General features: G+C 41.7%; 1 protein-coding gene across 4 annotated transcripts in view; it reads right to left on the bottom strand.

Moving 5' to 3' along the window:
* The window catches only part of ABCA1 (ATP binding cassette subfamily A member 1), a 92741-nt gene that overhangs the window by 47817 nt on the left and 28360 nt on the right, over positions 1–16564 (bottom strand). The window lies entirely within an intron of this gene.

The raw sequence follows: 16564 nt of genomic DNA, 5'->3' as shown, positions 1-16564 counted from the left end.
AAAACCAACTCCCATTAACATCATTACTTCAGGTCAATCTGCTCATAAATACACCGAAGCAAGGCCCACCAAGTTGCTCCCTTGATCTGAAACCTACTACAGCATTAGCACTTAATCCCTGTGTTGTTACTGAACATGGGACTGAGCTGGTTGCATGGACCACTAAGGGATTTACTAGCCTTTAGTTAATTATGTTAACAGCTGATGTACTCTACCATTAATTTCAAAGTCTGACATATGCAGACACACAGGTATGATACAGAATCACAGATCTAGGAAAAAATCTTAGCTACGTAGAATTAAAAAATACATTTGCAGCATTATTTCCATATTCTTTCCCAAGTGCTTCACGTACTCAAGCCATCAGCATTTCAGCTCTTGACTTTAAAACAAATTTGAACCTACGTTACAGCAAGGAGGAACCATCTGGAAATTCTAATCCAAGCACACTAAAGTCCACAAAACTGGATCTTTAGAAGCTGATACTCAGAGCTGATAGTGTTTTGGGTTGTTGTCTTGGGTTTTGAGCATGGGCTTGGTTTTTTTGGTTTTGGTTTTTTTTGGTTTTGGGTTGTTTGTTTTTTTTTTTTTTTTTTTCTTTTTTTTTTTTGTGGTATTGGTTTCTTTGGTTTGGTTGGGTTTTTTTTGGGGGGGGGGGGGGTGAGGGTGGGGGTAGGGAGTGGTGTTTGTTTTGGTTTTTGTTGTTGTGGTTTTCTTTAAGAGAGAGAGAGGAAAATACTATCTCCATAATGCTTAAACAAGAAGTGATGAGCAAAGCACCTATGCCAGGAGGAGGTGAGAGACCAAGTCCTATAGGATTTACTAGAGTGAAGATTTCCAGACTGAGAAATCTAGCTAGGTGTCATGCTGTATTTTGTACTTTAGGAAGACAGGATGCTGCAACCCAGAGCAAACAGTGGAAAACAATGAACTCTAAAGAGAAAGTAATGATATGGAAGATGCAGGGGCTTGTACCTTTACCCTCTTATAGGGCACAGCTGTAACAGCCTCCTCCCACCTCCTGTGCCCGAGGAGTTTTATGGTTTGGCTTCATTTTTTGTGTTTTGGTTGGGTTTTTTTTTTTTTTTTTGTTGTTGTTTGTTTGGAGTTTTGGCGGGGGGAGGGTTTGTGGGTTTGTTTTTTTTCTTTCTTTCTATTTTTTTGTTTTGTTTTGTTGGGTTTTTTTTGTTGGTTGGCTATGGTTTAGCTTGGGAATGTGATACTGTCACTAATGGGCCCCATCAAGAAGTATGGTGTGCATTCGGGGTTCCACTGAAGGTGTCAGGGAGACCCGGTGGTTCGGGTGCCACTTCTGCCTCCCAGGCTGATCCTGCCGGAGGGAGCCGGCAAGGGGAGGAACCACGCGCTCTGTTCCTGCGGCACGAAGTACACGGGGTTACTGACGGTCATTGCTCCTTCATCTACATATCCAGTTACAAATTCCCCGTTGCCTTTTTGTTCCACACGAAAAAGTAAATCACCCGCCTCAGCTGAGGCAAGGCGGAGGTTACTCTGGGGCAAAAGTGTCTCCCTCGCCTTCCTCTCTCCCAGACAGCAAGACCACTCACGAATATGCTGGTTTTCAGCACACCATGCAAACGCCCCACTTGAACCCCACTAGCAAAATCCACCATCACTTCCACTCCCTGCCCAGGAAAAGGCTGGGAAAAGATCTGGCTCCTGCAATAACATAAAACTGTACTTCGCTTTCCAGCAGAGGTTAAAGCACCCTGCTTCACGGCAAGCAGAGGAAAAACTTCCCCCACCCCGATTCCTTGGTTACTTCCTACATGTGCCAAAATCCTTAAACACTTCTGCAGCTTGTTTATTTTCTGGTGAGATCATCAACTGTTCAGAAAGTCAAACGGACAAAGGGGGGGCTGACTGAAGGCACACTGGCATGCAGAGATCAGATGTTTGCAAGCTTTTTCATTGAATCTGCCCCTACTTAAGATGTTTTTCAAGCTTCTCTTAAAGGGCCACATGCCTTATGGGGGGAAAAAAAAAAAAAAAAAAGGTAGCCAAGCAATAATTCTTCCACATTTCTGTTTCCTCAGCAATGTGTTGCTTCTTGGTTTGGCTAGTCTATTTTATCTGGGTTTGGCTTAGAGGTTTTTTGCCATATGGAGGCATGATTTTCTTGGTCAGGGACATATTCTATAGGCAAAAATGCAACCTGAACTACACTGAGATTCCTGCTGGCCTGCCTGTAATCATGAGCAGGAGTAACAAAGAGTCACCATCTTTCACAGCTGTAATTAACCAGGCCAGCATTAGCAGAGCATTCATCCCCTGCCTTTTTTGTCATGCCAAGCTAACTTAGCACTAGAATTTGCTGAAAATCAATGCTGCATTCCAAGGAACTCCTACAAACATCTGAATGAGTTTTCATCATCATTTGGAGTAAGCCACGAAAAAAACAGAGCAAGGTTACCAGAACTGTAGGGCAGTGTTTGGCTTCCAGACAGCTGATCATGAAACCATGATCACTACCCAAGACCACAGGTGAAAGCTCTGCAAGACCAAGGAACCAAATCCCAACACCTCAGTCCTGGCTGCAGTGCCCTAAGCACACAGCCAAGCCTTTTGTACCTCAACCCATCTGGTCTTACTTCCAGGACTTGTGGGTCAGTGTCTTAAGCAATCCCTCTCAATTACGGAGGCATGCATAACAGCTTGCACGTGAAAAAACCAAACATTGCAATGCATCTAAATTCCCCCTCTGGATACTTTAAAAAGTCAAGGTTTAACAGAAGTTTCCTCTTGAAAACAGCCATTGCCATCCAAGATGACTGCTTGCCCACTAGGACCTAAGGAAACAAAAGAGCATTACTTAGAAAAACCCTCCAAAACAGAAAGCAAAAGAAACAGGTAAGTCTTCTGAAGGCTAGTACCAAGGTTATTTAATAATGCAAACACCTGGAGTGGAAGAACACATTTTACCACCACAGGCCTATTACTGCAATATTTTCCTGCCATAAAAATATAGAAACACTATCAAATTACTCAAATACATGAGACAAAATGTCAGCTCAAACACGATACAACTTGTGTCTCCTCTCTTGCTTGAGAGTGGACAAGAGCATCATTACAATCAGTTCTATGCCCACTGCAAGCTGGTGGGCATAGAACAATGCACTGGAGACTAATCTCTCCACATACTTTGACATGGACATGCAGCCCTTCCTTGCCCATCCCCTTCATCTTCAACAGGAAACCAAGGGAGCTACAGCCCTGCAGGCTCCCTCACCCCCGGCACAGGGTTCGTCCTCCTGTCTGAAACCACAGGCCCCAGCAAGCAAGCCAAGCCCTAAGCACAAAGCAGGAGATAAACTTGAGGCCAGACTCAGCAAACACAGTCAAAAGACTGTCAAAACTGATGTGAACCATCTTGCTGACTCAGTGGTGGGATAGTCAGCAGAAATAATACTGAGACAGCCTTTCCCCATGGCAGACTACTTTTTCAGTTTCAGTCCTGACATCAAGGGAGTAATAGCAGAGAACAGAAACTTCTGCTTGTAAACCATGCAAATAACCCCCAAACCCAACAGGTCTGGCAGGGCTGAAATGCCTTTGTTGTAATTAGATCTAGGTTGGGCACAGTATGGCAACAGGAGACCATCCCTATGCACATGAAACAAGCAGAAGAGATGTCCATATCCCATGTGGGACACGGAAAAAAATCCTTCGTATGGTCACATAAGGAAGCTTCCAGCACAACTGAGAACTCCCAACCTGGAGGTCTTGTGCCTTAACCACAAAATGTCCCTTCCTCTCTGAAGTCAGCAGTCAGGATTAGACAATTACACATGGCAGCATTTCACAGATATTGTTTTCACAAAAGGCACAGCTGTCCTTCATTTCCACACAGTTCAAACAGACCTTGGGGGCTGCCTTCTGGGCATCAAAACCAGAAACTCTTGGATTTTCATACTGCAGAGCATCTCCTACTCTAACACTTTATTACATTCTAAGATTTACATGTTACTGACTACCTAACCTTTTCCAGAACCTCTGTGCCTGGGCACAGTGGTAGTCAGTCCTTGCTTAAGAATCAAATCTTTGTGACAAAAAAACCAAAACCAAACCCAAAATGTATTAAAAGAGCTCAAGACAATCACATGAATTAGTGAAGAAAAACAACCTCTATGGTTGCTATATTACTGATTAAAATAAACATCAAAATAAAAATATGCATTACTAAAAAAATAGCAAATCAGCGCTATGTGGGGGTTTCTGGTTCCATACAGACCAGAGCTGAACACTGATTGTGCAGTGAAGGAAGTATCTGTGGTCCAAAACCATAGGGTTTTATTTTCTTCATTCCTGAAACATATCCCCAGTTACTTTCCCAAGCTCAAAAGGTTGGTCAAAGTGCAAGAAAAGCCATGGCTGGGTATCAGTTTTAATTTGCTGATCTTACTACAAGTATGATCATAACAGGTCCCATAGTAAGCAGTGACAATTTCCAACAGTACTGGGAAGATCCACAGACAAGTGTAAAAAAGAAAAGGTTTTAGGGGCAGGTTACAGAACAAGACTCTTCTATCATACTTGTCTCCCATTCTTTCTTCTTCCACTGAGAAGCACAGATACTTCCTCCAGAAACTTAATGGCACAGTGTCTTTTAAAATTAAACAGCAGGGTGGGAAAACAGAACCCCACAGAAACTGTGGCTATGTTTTTCATATCCTGAACACTGCATTCTAAAAATAAAAGGCATGCAAATGGAATTCAATGTTATCGCAATCCACTGTAGAGTACAAAGCTCACCAGGTCTCACTTAATTTGTGGGATTTCTGCCCAAAGGGTTTGTGCCCATCATCTAAAATGTACCAGGTTGTCAGCCACTTTAAAGCTAACAAGCTCAATGAAAACACTGTGACAGTCTGATCTACTTCGCAGTCTCACATACCTTAACTCCCCATAAAAGAATGAATGAAGGGAAGGGGAGAAGCAGCTGCATGCTTTAAGTTAATTCGGCAGCTCTGAGGAAAGCAGGGCAATATGTCTGATCTACAGACATGGCTTTTTGTCATCGGGAGACTTCTCTCTATTGATTAAACACTCAAGACTGAAAACAATTATGTTACTTTATTTATATCCATTGCAGCTGGGGAGATTTGCTAGCCTTTGGCTAGGCCTGTATCCATCATAGCTAAATATCAATGCAACACAGAGGCTGGTATGAAATTCTGACCCTTATTTCTTACCACAGACACTGTTCATAGGGCAACCCAATCATTTTTGTAACATCAACTAAGGTGTCACAGCAAGCTGAAACAGCAAGATGAGGCATGAGACACTTTAGCTTCATTCTTTAAGAACAGCAACATTCCACAAGTGCCCAAAGGAGACAGAGAGAATTGGGTTCCCAGCTCAGCATCTGTCTCCACCAATTAACAGAAGGAGCAAAGCAAGGAAGAATGTCAAGCAAGCAAAGAACGTACTTTCTTGCCCCTGTTCAAAGACTTGGGATTCAGAGTTCCCCAGTCAGGTAAAACTGCACTTCTACAGGAAAGAAAGGCTCAGCCTGATTGCACTGCTGGCTGTCATGTCTGTGCTAAACTGTGCCCAGGTGTGACTGGACAACAAGATTACAAGACAACCTAGTCACACAGGCCCGCTTCACCCAGGGCACTGCTTCTTCACTGATCATACTTCCAGCAACAGGAGATTTGGACAACACAAGCCCATGGGGATGCTGAAGCTGAGACAACGAGCAGAAGCTCCAGCAGCTGAGAGCATTTACTGGTAGCACACATGACCACTACAAAAATTCTAGCTAGACACCTGTCTTTCAGGAAACCTTCTCCTGGTGAGGTGACCAGGGCAGGCAAATCAAATGCTGCCACAGAACGACACTGGAAGTCTCTATTAATTTTTATTATCTGGGAAGTATTCCTCTTGAATGGGTGACAGGTGCACTTGAACACGTGGAATGATTTTCACACTCGTTACCTATCACTGCGATTTATTGATAAAAGATGTCTGAAGCTACTTTCCACAAAAATATAAATGGGCTCTCAAATAATTTCAACAGCAGAACCAAAGATTGAATTACTTTAATTATATGACCATCCAGAGTAAACTGACAACCATCCAGAACAAACCACAATCTCCTAATGGTGAACCATGCTACTGCATTGAACCCTACTGGGCCAATGACCCTGACTGACAATGTGAAAAGCAAACTTTTTGCAGTGCTGGGCAACGCAACAAATTTTCACCTGCCTTCATTATACTCCTAACCTTAGACAACATATCCAAAAAGCATTATAAAGTAATATTTTTTAAGGATTTTGGTCTTGGTTTCTTTAGCACTTACAATGTTTTAATTATTCTTTTCATCTGGGGCACCTGGGTAAGAATAGCTCTCAGAGCTGCCTGTGTACCTATTAATGCTGGCAAGAGCTAAACTGTCTTCTGAAAAAGTTGGACAGCGATACTCTGATTTGCTTACAAGAAATCAAGCAGCTCAGCAGGCCTGTTGTGCAGGATCAGCTAGTGTGAAAATACAAGCCTAATTTGCTCACAGTCAAAGTGCTGTTCCTTCTGCAGCCATGGCCTGACCTGTTTTACAGCACGCTACAGCTCTCTGCCCTGAAAGCCATCACACACTAAACAGTGCTCCCTCTGCAGACACTAGATAACACCAAAGTGAACACCCCATTAACCAGGGTCCATCATCTTCGCATATCTGCTATGCCAAATGGCGATGAGAATAAAAAAGAGGCAACGTGCCATCCATCTCCACCAGCTAGCATCTCCCCTGAGAGAAAGGGAAATACTGTGCAACAGGCCCAGGTCTTCGCTCTCATCTTGGGACTGTGACATCAGGATCACCTCCATTCCTCTCTAAGTCATGATTTTTGCTTGGAAGAGCTTTAAATGTAGTCCAGAACAATTACTCTGGCAGACAGGACAGTTCTCAGCATGTACTAATGCACATACACAAACCAGTCCTCAGCTAGCCTCCACTGGCGGTACACTGACCTCAGGCATGCAGAGCCCATTAAGCCTAGATCCTACCTCTACCCTTCGTGGGAAGTCAGCACAAAAAGAAGGCTAATACGTCCCTTTGAGTAGTTGTTTTGTGCAAAAGCCATCAGGTCCTCTTCCCGTGTGACATACATGACAAGAGAAAGACTCTGCGTCAGAAAGCCAAGACACAAGGCACAGAGGCAAAATCTTCAGGCTGGTCACCACAGCCAGCAAACACAGCCTGCAGAGTTCCTGCCTAAGGAGGGCACACCCAACCACCTCCCTAAGCCCCACATTATGCCTCAGAACAGATATTCTTGAGACTTTCCCTGTTGCAAGGCAAATTCTGTTATCTGCACAGACAACCATGAAATAGAGTTTGCCAATGAAAAAAGCAGAAAGAAATTACACAGACTTCTAACAGTGAAAAAAAAAAAAAAAGAGCAGGCTTAAAGGAAACACCCTAAGAATAGTCACTGTATTGCTTTAAGAAGTAAAGAAGTAAATTCTGAGCAGAGCTTCAAACTGCATGGCATTATAACTGGTTGAAAATACTCCTGCTAATGTTCACAAAATAAGGACAGACTGCAAATTTCTTAGCCTCTGTCAGTCACAGAGATGATGGACCACAGATGTGATGATATAAAATACTTCATTATTACAACAAAATTATTTTCAGGAGTGGTAAACCAAACAAATTCAGAGATTGTATAAACTAAGAAGAAGGCCCTCCAAAGGTCAAACCCAGCTCAGGGCAAGATGGGTTCTTCTACAGAGGCAGGAAATAATTCTTTGATATTAAGACTGGATTTTTACTGCAGTAGGAATATTATGCCCTGGATAATATACAGGTTTCAGATGTTTCAAAACATCAACTCATAAAGTAAAATATATTAAAAAACCCCAAGCAATAGAGAGACTGAAACCCAAATGTCTTGGTCACATCCAGTCACATACCACATGCCTACACAATTCTAATGGCAAACATAAGCACAAAAGGAATGGTAATGGCACTATGCTATTAAAATGCATGGAGCTGAGCAGAATTTGAAAGAGTAAGCTGTGACCAATGAGGACCCTGTCTAGAATTCCTTCTACTTGAGCAAGTGACCGTAAATCTAGTAGAAATTCAAATCACTGGAAAAGGCAGGGCTGGACATCAAATGACCATTACTAATAGCAGAAGTGTTTTCATAAGCTGGCTATGTAAGCATGCATCAGTGAGACTAGTTCAAATGCAACCAGAAGACACTTATATGAGAATAAGTCTCTCCCCAAAACAAGCAGGCAGAATGTGTCCAGCAGTATTTTCCTATTTGAAAATTATCACAGCAGTACCTATCCAGTTTGAAGAGCTTCTCCCATTAAACTGGCATGGGTAATGATGAACCTTAAGCAAAACAGCAGGCAGAGCTTTCCAAGATCAAAGCACCCTGACTGTCCTGCACTTGTATTTGTTCCTCCTTACACAGAAAGGCTGATGAGAAGAGAAAAAGCTACCCCTCCCTTGGGTGTGAGGGCTCATCCTGCCAGATATCTATTCCTCTTGCCACAAATTCAGGGAACCTGACTGACATCTGACTTACTCTAGAGTTTAGCAAGATACCAAGTCTGCAGTCAGCAGATCACAGTAGCTTTTACTTTTTCTGTGTTAAGGAAGACCTGACAGTTCTGAATTTAGTGCCAAGTCCTAATGCTCCTTATCCAGCACACTGCATAAGCCACCTTCAGAACAAAGAGTATAACCAACCAAAAAATGCTGAAGATTAACAACAATAAGCCAATCATTACACTGCACTTAGTTTAACCAGAAACACTGTCTACTTCCACCGAAAATATATCTGCATCTAAATTATTTCAACCTCCCATGATTGCTCCCTACATTTCAGTTTAGTTGGTCACTGCAAACTTACCCTTACAGATAGTTGTTTGGGTTTGCTTTTGAGTCTCAAGTCCAATAGAAGGGAATAAAACCCTCAAACTTCATCATTAAAGGAAAGATTGTGTTTTCTGCACCTAGTTTAGAGCAACCTTTGCAACTATTCAAGCGCTTCACTATTAGAAATCTGACTGTTGAGCAACAGCACTTCAAAATAATTTGAGAACTTTCTCAATCTTTGAGAAAGACTGAAAAACAGATGCTTAGTGAATAATGACTCCCCAATTCACACAAAGTTTTAGCTGGAAATCATGTCTCTCACATTGTAAGTGTGACACTATACTGCACTACACCAGGATGGTCCCAAGAGACCCTGCCTCGGTAGTTTCAGGAGCTCATCCTTTCAGCTGGTTTTCTATGGAACTGTCAATACACTAACCAATCCTTCCCTTTGGTACTGTCATAACTTGCTGGCTGAAAATACACCCTGGAGTATTTGCACCACTCTGCTTTACACAGACGACTGGATTACCTCTCAGCACAGAGAAGAGCAGTATCTCCTGGTAATTTAGGAACCTGATTCTGTGTATCAGAGTCAGAAAGCACTGCAATTACCTGAAGAAAATGGAGTATGTACTGCTGGAGAGGTCTTACACATTATTTCTATGGATACACCAGTAAAATTCCTTGCACTTTAATTTAGGAGCAGAGATAACATGAAAAAGAAGGAAAAAGACCAGGTAGGTGAAGACACTTGTGGTCTTAAAGGGCTATTTCATTGTCCTGATTTGTGTTCTCGGGCTTTACAGCACACTGTTCCTCACCTGCTAAGTGGGAAGCATGTGAACAGAGCAGGGTAAAACCACAGGTGATTGCTGCTGACCATGTTGTCACATAGTTGTGCCTTTGCTACAATGAAAATTGTTAGGACAATGGACTTCCATGTCTACATCAGGTATCAAGTGCCAAATCCACTATTTTTTTTTCTCCCTACTGTTATGAAGTAGCCTTTTGTTGGGTAGGCAGCAGTGCTGCTTTCCTAAGGAGGTGGTTGGCACAATCCAGAACAGGCACTCAGACTTTAGATTCTGCTATCTTACAGCAGTAAGCTGTATTTTCCCCATCAGCAAATCTCCTTCTGGCACATATCTATGCGCAGTCAGCTTCAGATATGGTCCAATTATGTTTCAGCTGCACTTGTTAGAATAGATAGAGAACTATAAGGAAAAGACCTCCAAAGATATAATAGTTTATGCTTATTAAGTTCTGACTGTCTGTGGTTACATAAACCTTCTGAGAATGTAAAGAAAAACACATCTAAATACTACCTCAGGTAGTATGTTCCTCTAAAAATATGTTTAGAAGAACAGGAAGGTTCAAGAAGGGTGAGAAAACCACCACAAAACACCAAAACTCACAGGAAAGGGTCTTTAAATCCTTTTAAAGGGTCTTTTATTGCACCATTCTTAAAACTAAAGCTCAGTTAGAAAGGGAAGGAAACTCTGGCTGTTTACAGAGGATGTGTGTCACAGAACAGCATGAATCTCCCCCACATATAGCACACAGAGTGCTGCCAGGTCAGCATAAAAAAAAAGCTAGGGCAAGATCTTCAGCAAGTAGATGAGATACATTTCACTAAATTTTTAAAGGTACACCAATTTTTTATCAGTTGAGAATTCCTGATACACAGACCTAAGCAATACACAATTTTAACCAACTCTGTTAATTATTGACAGTCAGTAAAAACATAGCATATGCCTATTTCTTTTTAATTTTGCAGCTGTTGCATTTATTTCAATGGATTTGTCCAAAATTTTGAAAACAAAACTTAAGAAAGCATAAACTAAAAACCCAAAAAGTGAATTAAAAATATATTTCAAACAATTCACAACTACTACTCAGTAAAACACAGCAACAGCAAAAATATCTAGGGTTGAAAGTAGAGAATGTCACATTTTAATAAAGCTGCAAACAAATTCAGCAACAGGTGGCAGAATATTTTGCTTCATTTTAGTCAGGATCCTGTCATTAAAAATCACTAATTTTATGACCCAAAATATTTAAATAGAACATGAAAGACTGCCAAAAAATTGAATTGTCATGGATTTCCAAAAAAATTGGGCAAGCAGTGCTCTGTCCTCTTGCCTGTGTAGAAAAAAACTTGATTTACCATCAACATTTTTTAAAAGCCATCAGCTTTTATTGCATCCTGACTGCATTGAAAACTGCCACATCCTACCATGTTTGAGAATGAGGGCAGCTGTTTATTTATTTAGCTCACAGGACTGCTGTAAAAATTAGGTAATAAGTGTTTGTAATACATGCTGAAGATAAAATGTATTATTACTAGAGACAGCTCCAAAGCTGAATATTAACTCAGATATGGGAGGTCAGACCCAAATTAGGCACTCTGGCCTCAGTACCAATCAAACACAGAAGTGTACAGAGCTTTTTCCAAATGGGGCAATTTCATAATCTCCACTCTCATGAGAGCTCAGGCCCACAGAAATCCCCTGAGAAAGCTGAACTTTTCATCAGATAACAGTGTTACATATTTCTTAGGGGAGTACTAACACAAAGCTCGATGTGGAAAGTCTCTATCCTGCTGTCTCAACCAACCTCAGAACATAGCTTAAATAAACCCAATGTGGTCTTCCACAAATCAGGCATTTCTTTAGATTCTGAGATTAGAAGTCAGTGAAAAGAAATGCAGAATTTGCCAGAGTGGAAAACAGAAAATAAATGCAAATTGTAGCTAAAACAGCGTAAGTTTTGCCAACATAGTCCTGACATTAACAAGCTGTACTGACAAAGCTACATTAAAAGAGGGAAATAATAGCAAAGTGTGAGAGGTTTAACTGTTCACTTAACGCTTTCCACTTTATTTGCTGGTTTACAATAAAAGTCAGCAGCGTCGACAGACAAGGCTAAAGGCTAAAGAAAAACCACCTAGAACTTTTAAAGAGGTCCTACCTCTGCAGCACATACTAATACTAATTAGTGATAAGCACAGTAAGCAATTCTTGTTTTCTTTATCATTGTGCCTTTATCTAGACAAGTTAAGAGAGATAAAGGTGAATGAAATTAAGAAATTGCAATTTGGTATCTACTGGAATACTTCTGTTGCTAATTGTAGTTATGGGTGCTGTTGACTCCACACAGTGAGACCATTAACTGGCACCATCAGATTAGCTGGTTCCAAAGTTACCACACTGCCAGCACAACCTTATGCCCACAAGCAGTTTTCCTTGTGTTTTTTTTTAACAGTTTTCACACAATCTTCCGCAATGGGATTCTCAGAAACATTTTTCTCAAGCTCCTGTCACCTAATATAATTCAGACACTACAGCAAGGCCAGATTTAATGTACCACTGCACATGTTTTTTTCAATTCCCCATGCAAAGAGATTTCAGTCTTGCTCTATCACATCCATACATATCTACCTAGCATCCAAGCTGGCATAATTCCAAACTTCTGTCTTCAAAAGTATCTTTGTACAAAGGAAGTTCAGACTAAAAGAAGGAATTAAAGCCCAGTTTTACAGAGTCAGAATACAGCAATACACATTATGCTATATGTGTTTACCCATCTCAACCTCTAAGCAAAGCCACATAGAAACAACTGTTCATGAACAGTCCCACGGAAAACAAGTATGATTCTCCTGGAAACAGATTTAAAGTACAGCAGACCTTTGTACCTTGACCTCTATCAAGATAATTTTATTAGTTTAATCACATCCTTGGCTTCCAAATAATAGGGAAAGCAGAAGCAGACTCTACTGAAAGTGATAATTCCATATCTAGTTATATTGTGGTTACAGGATGCTATTTTCTGAATTATGCAAATACCATGTCACCTAACTAATTAAAGCTATATACCTAAGTGCCCAATAAAAAACCTGGGTCCAGTGCTGCCATAAGAAGTTTTTTCTACTTTTGCCTATCTCTTGACTGCCAGCCTCCCAGTTTCAGTTGAGGACAAGAAAAATAACATAGCAATTGGATTCAGAGAGAGGCTTTGCCCACGGCCTGGAGTAAGGGACTTAAAGTGCCTTTCCAATAATGTTTTGGAAATGTTTTTCGAGAAGATCTGCAGTTGCCTAAACAATTTCAATTTACTTAAAAAAATAAACTCTAAAAACGTTCATGTCTATGCCTGTTCAGCAGCACAGAGATTTGAAGACAAAATTAATTAGGCAAATGTGGGAAAACTGCCATGTGTACCGGCATCTCCTATCCAATCAACAACTGCAATCTTTGTGCAACCCCAGTATCCAGTATTGGCCACTTTTTCCACTCACTCACTGTGACAGGCTGCGTCTGACCACAGCAGAAATCACTATGGTTCCCACACAGTCCCAGACTCCCCTTCCTGGAGGGATGCTTTGGGCTGGGAGGCAGTAGTAGCCAGGAATGCCCTAGGGAGTTCTGCTGAGGGCTAGTAGTGCAAGGTAACTGCTACTGAACACACAAAGGTAAAGCAGCCTTCCTACCTACCCCAATAAATCAAGGCCTCTCTACTGATACCACAGGGCAGCATTTTTGGCAGCACTTTTCCCCTAGCCTAAAGTAAAGGACCTTAATGTCACTGTGGAGCACACTATCAGGGAACCCAGGTGCGTATTTATGCGCAGCAACAGGAATGCCACTGTGCCACAGTAGGTGTTTGCATGCATTTCTGGGCATGAAGGCCACCTGGACATATGGCTTGCTAGTCTTCATTCTAGCCTAGCTGGTTTTTGCTAGGATTCTTCCCAAAGGAAGTCAGGGAGGAAACCAGTCTAATTAGGCAGGCATAGGCAGATATAAGAATCAATCTAAATGTTTACTTGAGGGCGTGGGTTCAATTTTGTTAGGGACAAGACACTGAGGAGGGAGTTAGCCATCACCTTAATGTCACCTAGCAGATAATGTATGACATCCTGTTTCCCTGAGCACCCTGTAATCATACAGTAATACACAAGCCACCAGAAAGCCTTTCCAAAGGCTCTTCTTCAGCCCAAGCCCTCTACCAACCTTTATCTGCGAAATAAAAAAAGCACTAATAACACTGACCAGACAGGCTGCAAACTCCTTCAGTGTCGACATCTCTGTGTGCAGCAGAGTGCAACAAAGCAAAGAATGCCACCCAGCTGATGTTTGTCTCTTCTGCCACAAGCAATACTAATCCAGCAAACAACTGGGACAGGCAGGGCACATGTGGAATAATAACCCAAGATCTGATGCAATTTCTTAGGCGATGTTTGTTTCCCTCTGCCTATTTCATTGCTCCATTTTTGTTTAGTTGGGCTGGCTTCAAGAAAAATAGAACCATGCCCTTTGGGATCACTGAAAACTAAGAGCAATGCAGTAAATACCAGGCAGGCTGCCTTATATCTGCAACTTTTAGCAGTAACCAAAGATGGCTTTAATTATACCTGTTAATTTATTACCCTGTAGCACTGCAGAACAAAGTATTTTGGAGTCTTGTAGACAGAATGAAGAAATAAAGAAACTGTACCTCAGAGTCAATAGCAAGCTGTATCTCCATCTTTCAAAACAGAAGAAAAGCTTATTTCTTGCAAACACTTAGCCTGATAAAATGGTACTGAGGCCAGCTGCAAATTCAGTGCCTGCAACCAGCAATCCAAACCTACTGCAGCTGGCAATCCCAGCAGCCTTGTCAGGCTCTTGAAAGTGCCGTCACCAAGGTCTTTGACTCTGTGTACTGATCTGCACTCTGCCTTATCATGAGTGTTAAAGACCTTGGTGACATTGCTGGACTGACATGTAACAACTGGAACAGAGAGGGCACCTGGCACCTGCCTGCAAAATTGATTATGTTATGGTATGTGTGTGCCTGCACGTAGATTTCACTGCTCAGGGCTTGCTGGAAGCCGCCACACAACAGTAGTGCCCATAGAGCATGACAGCTGCATGTGCTGAACTCCCTCACACCATCACTTAGCACTTCATCCTGGCCAAAAAAGGCGCTACATGAAGCAACACTGAACTGTTCCCTACTAATAACACCTTTCTCTCCAACAGAGAGGTCTTCTCTGTTGTTCCTCCTCCAACTCCTGCACAAACAGCCCTGTTATGGGGAATTATCTCCCACCTTATCAAGAAGAGGAAAGCCTGTTGGAATGAGTGGATAGTGTGTCCTGAATAAAACCTTCATGTCCTACCTTGTGTTTAACAAAGACACTGACATGCTCATACCTGTATAAGCAATGTGAGCCATCTTAAGTAGGTCTCTCATCCCCAAGGTTCAGCTCATGCCTAACTTTAGATCAGATGACTAGTCACAGCTTGAACATTAGTTTTTCAGGTTTGTTTTAAAGAAGGTTCCAGGGAAAGGACTTTGGCAAATGCCCTCTGAACAGATTCAGACATCAGAAGCCAGATATAGACATGAATGCTCTGCATGACTAGCATTTGCTCGAATTTGCATGCTAGCAATGAGAGATCAGTTCCTGGAAGCCTGTTTCAAAATCATCAGGCAGTAGTGGGAAGAGTGTGTGAGGGGAGAAAGAAGCTGAAATTCTAACAGAATCCATGTCACACACCAAGGACACGCAGTCCATCCCATTGGGGAAGTTGCAAAGTTGCACCAGTCTGCACCACCAATTCACATGGCTTCAGGTCCAGGCTAGAGTTAAAATGTACAGGATATTACATTTTCAATTATTAGCTTATTGACAATGAGCCCTCCTGCTACTGGTGGAAACACATGTATAGAGACAGTACTTTCAGGCTGGATAGTGCACTTACATCTGACACCCTCTGCTACTGTCTCCTTAGGTTCCCAGAGTCACTGGAAGAAATGCTCAGAGTGATGAGGATTTGCAACTTTCACACCTCATCATCAACAGCAACTGAGAGTTGACCTTCCTTAAACAGGAATCTAAGCACTGCTAAGTATAAATATGAGTGCTTCTATGATTAGAGGATGCTGTTTCATGCATGCCGTCAAAGAATGAATCACACAACTAAGGAGTGAACAGCAGGATCCACCAAGATGGATGGCTTTGTAAATTAGCATGAGAAAGACAAACAGGCTTTGTTCTCCAAAAGCCTTACCAACAATGGACATTCACGGAGGCTTGATTTTTTGATTACACATGTGAAATATTTTATTATAGAAATATAGTCTGTGATGACTGGGTCTGAAGCTTGTTTTTACAGTCAGTCCACTAGTCTTTACATTAGAGAGAAACATGAGCCTTTTGACTTTCAATTTGTGTACCACTCCATATGCATAACTTTTCACAGAATCACTCCCCCTCAGACCTCCCCAGCAGCAAGAGCTTCAGTTTATAGCTTTGATAGTGTTCTTGTAAATGTCCATGTCTGACATTCACTGCATGTCTCAATACAAAACACCACACCAGGATCTACTCTCTTTGGAAGAGTTAACTTGTCAATACAAGTGTAAAAGTAGTACTGCTAAAGAGTAAAATACTACTACTAGAAGTGCAAAATCAGTAACAACGATATCTGTCATTCTGATAGAGGGAGCTTGTTCTCAGCAAATCAAAGCAAAAAATTGAAAATATCCATGAAAACAACATCAAAGTTCTCCTTGGGAAATAACCATCTTAACTCATTTTGGCTGTATTCATTGTGTGTCCATCTCTGCACAAAGGGTACACTCTGTATCCTCTCCCTTCTGAAGCTGCTCCAGATTCAGGTAAAAGCACGAAGATGCCACTCTCCAGTT

Source organism: Passer domesticus, chromosome Z, assembly GCF_036417665.1.
Source record: "Passer domesticus isolate bPasDom1 chromosome Z, bPasDom1.hap1, whole genome shotgun sequence".
NCBI lineage: Eukaryota > Metazoa > Chordata > Aves > Passeriformes > Passeridae > Passer > Passer domesticus.
The sequence above is the reverse complement of the archived record's forward strand: the minus strand, read 5'-3'. Positions and strand labels throughout refer to the sequence as shown.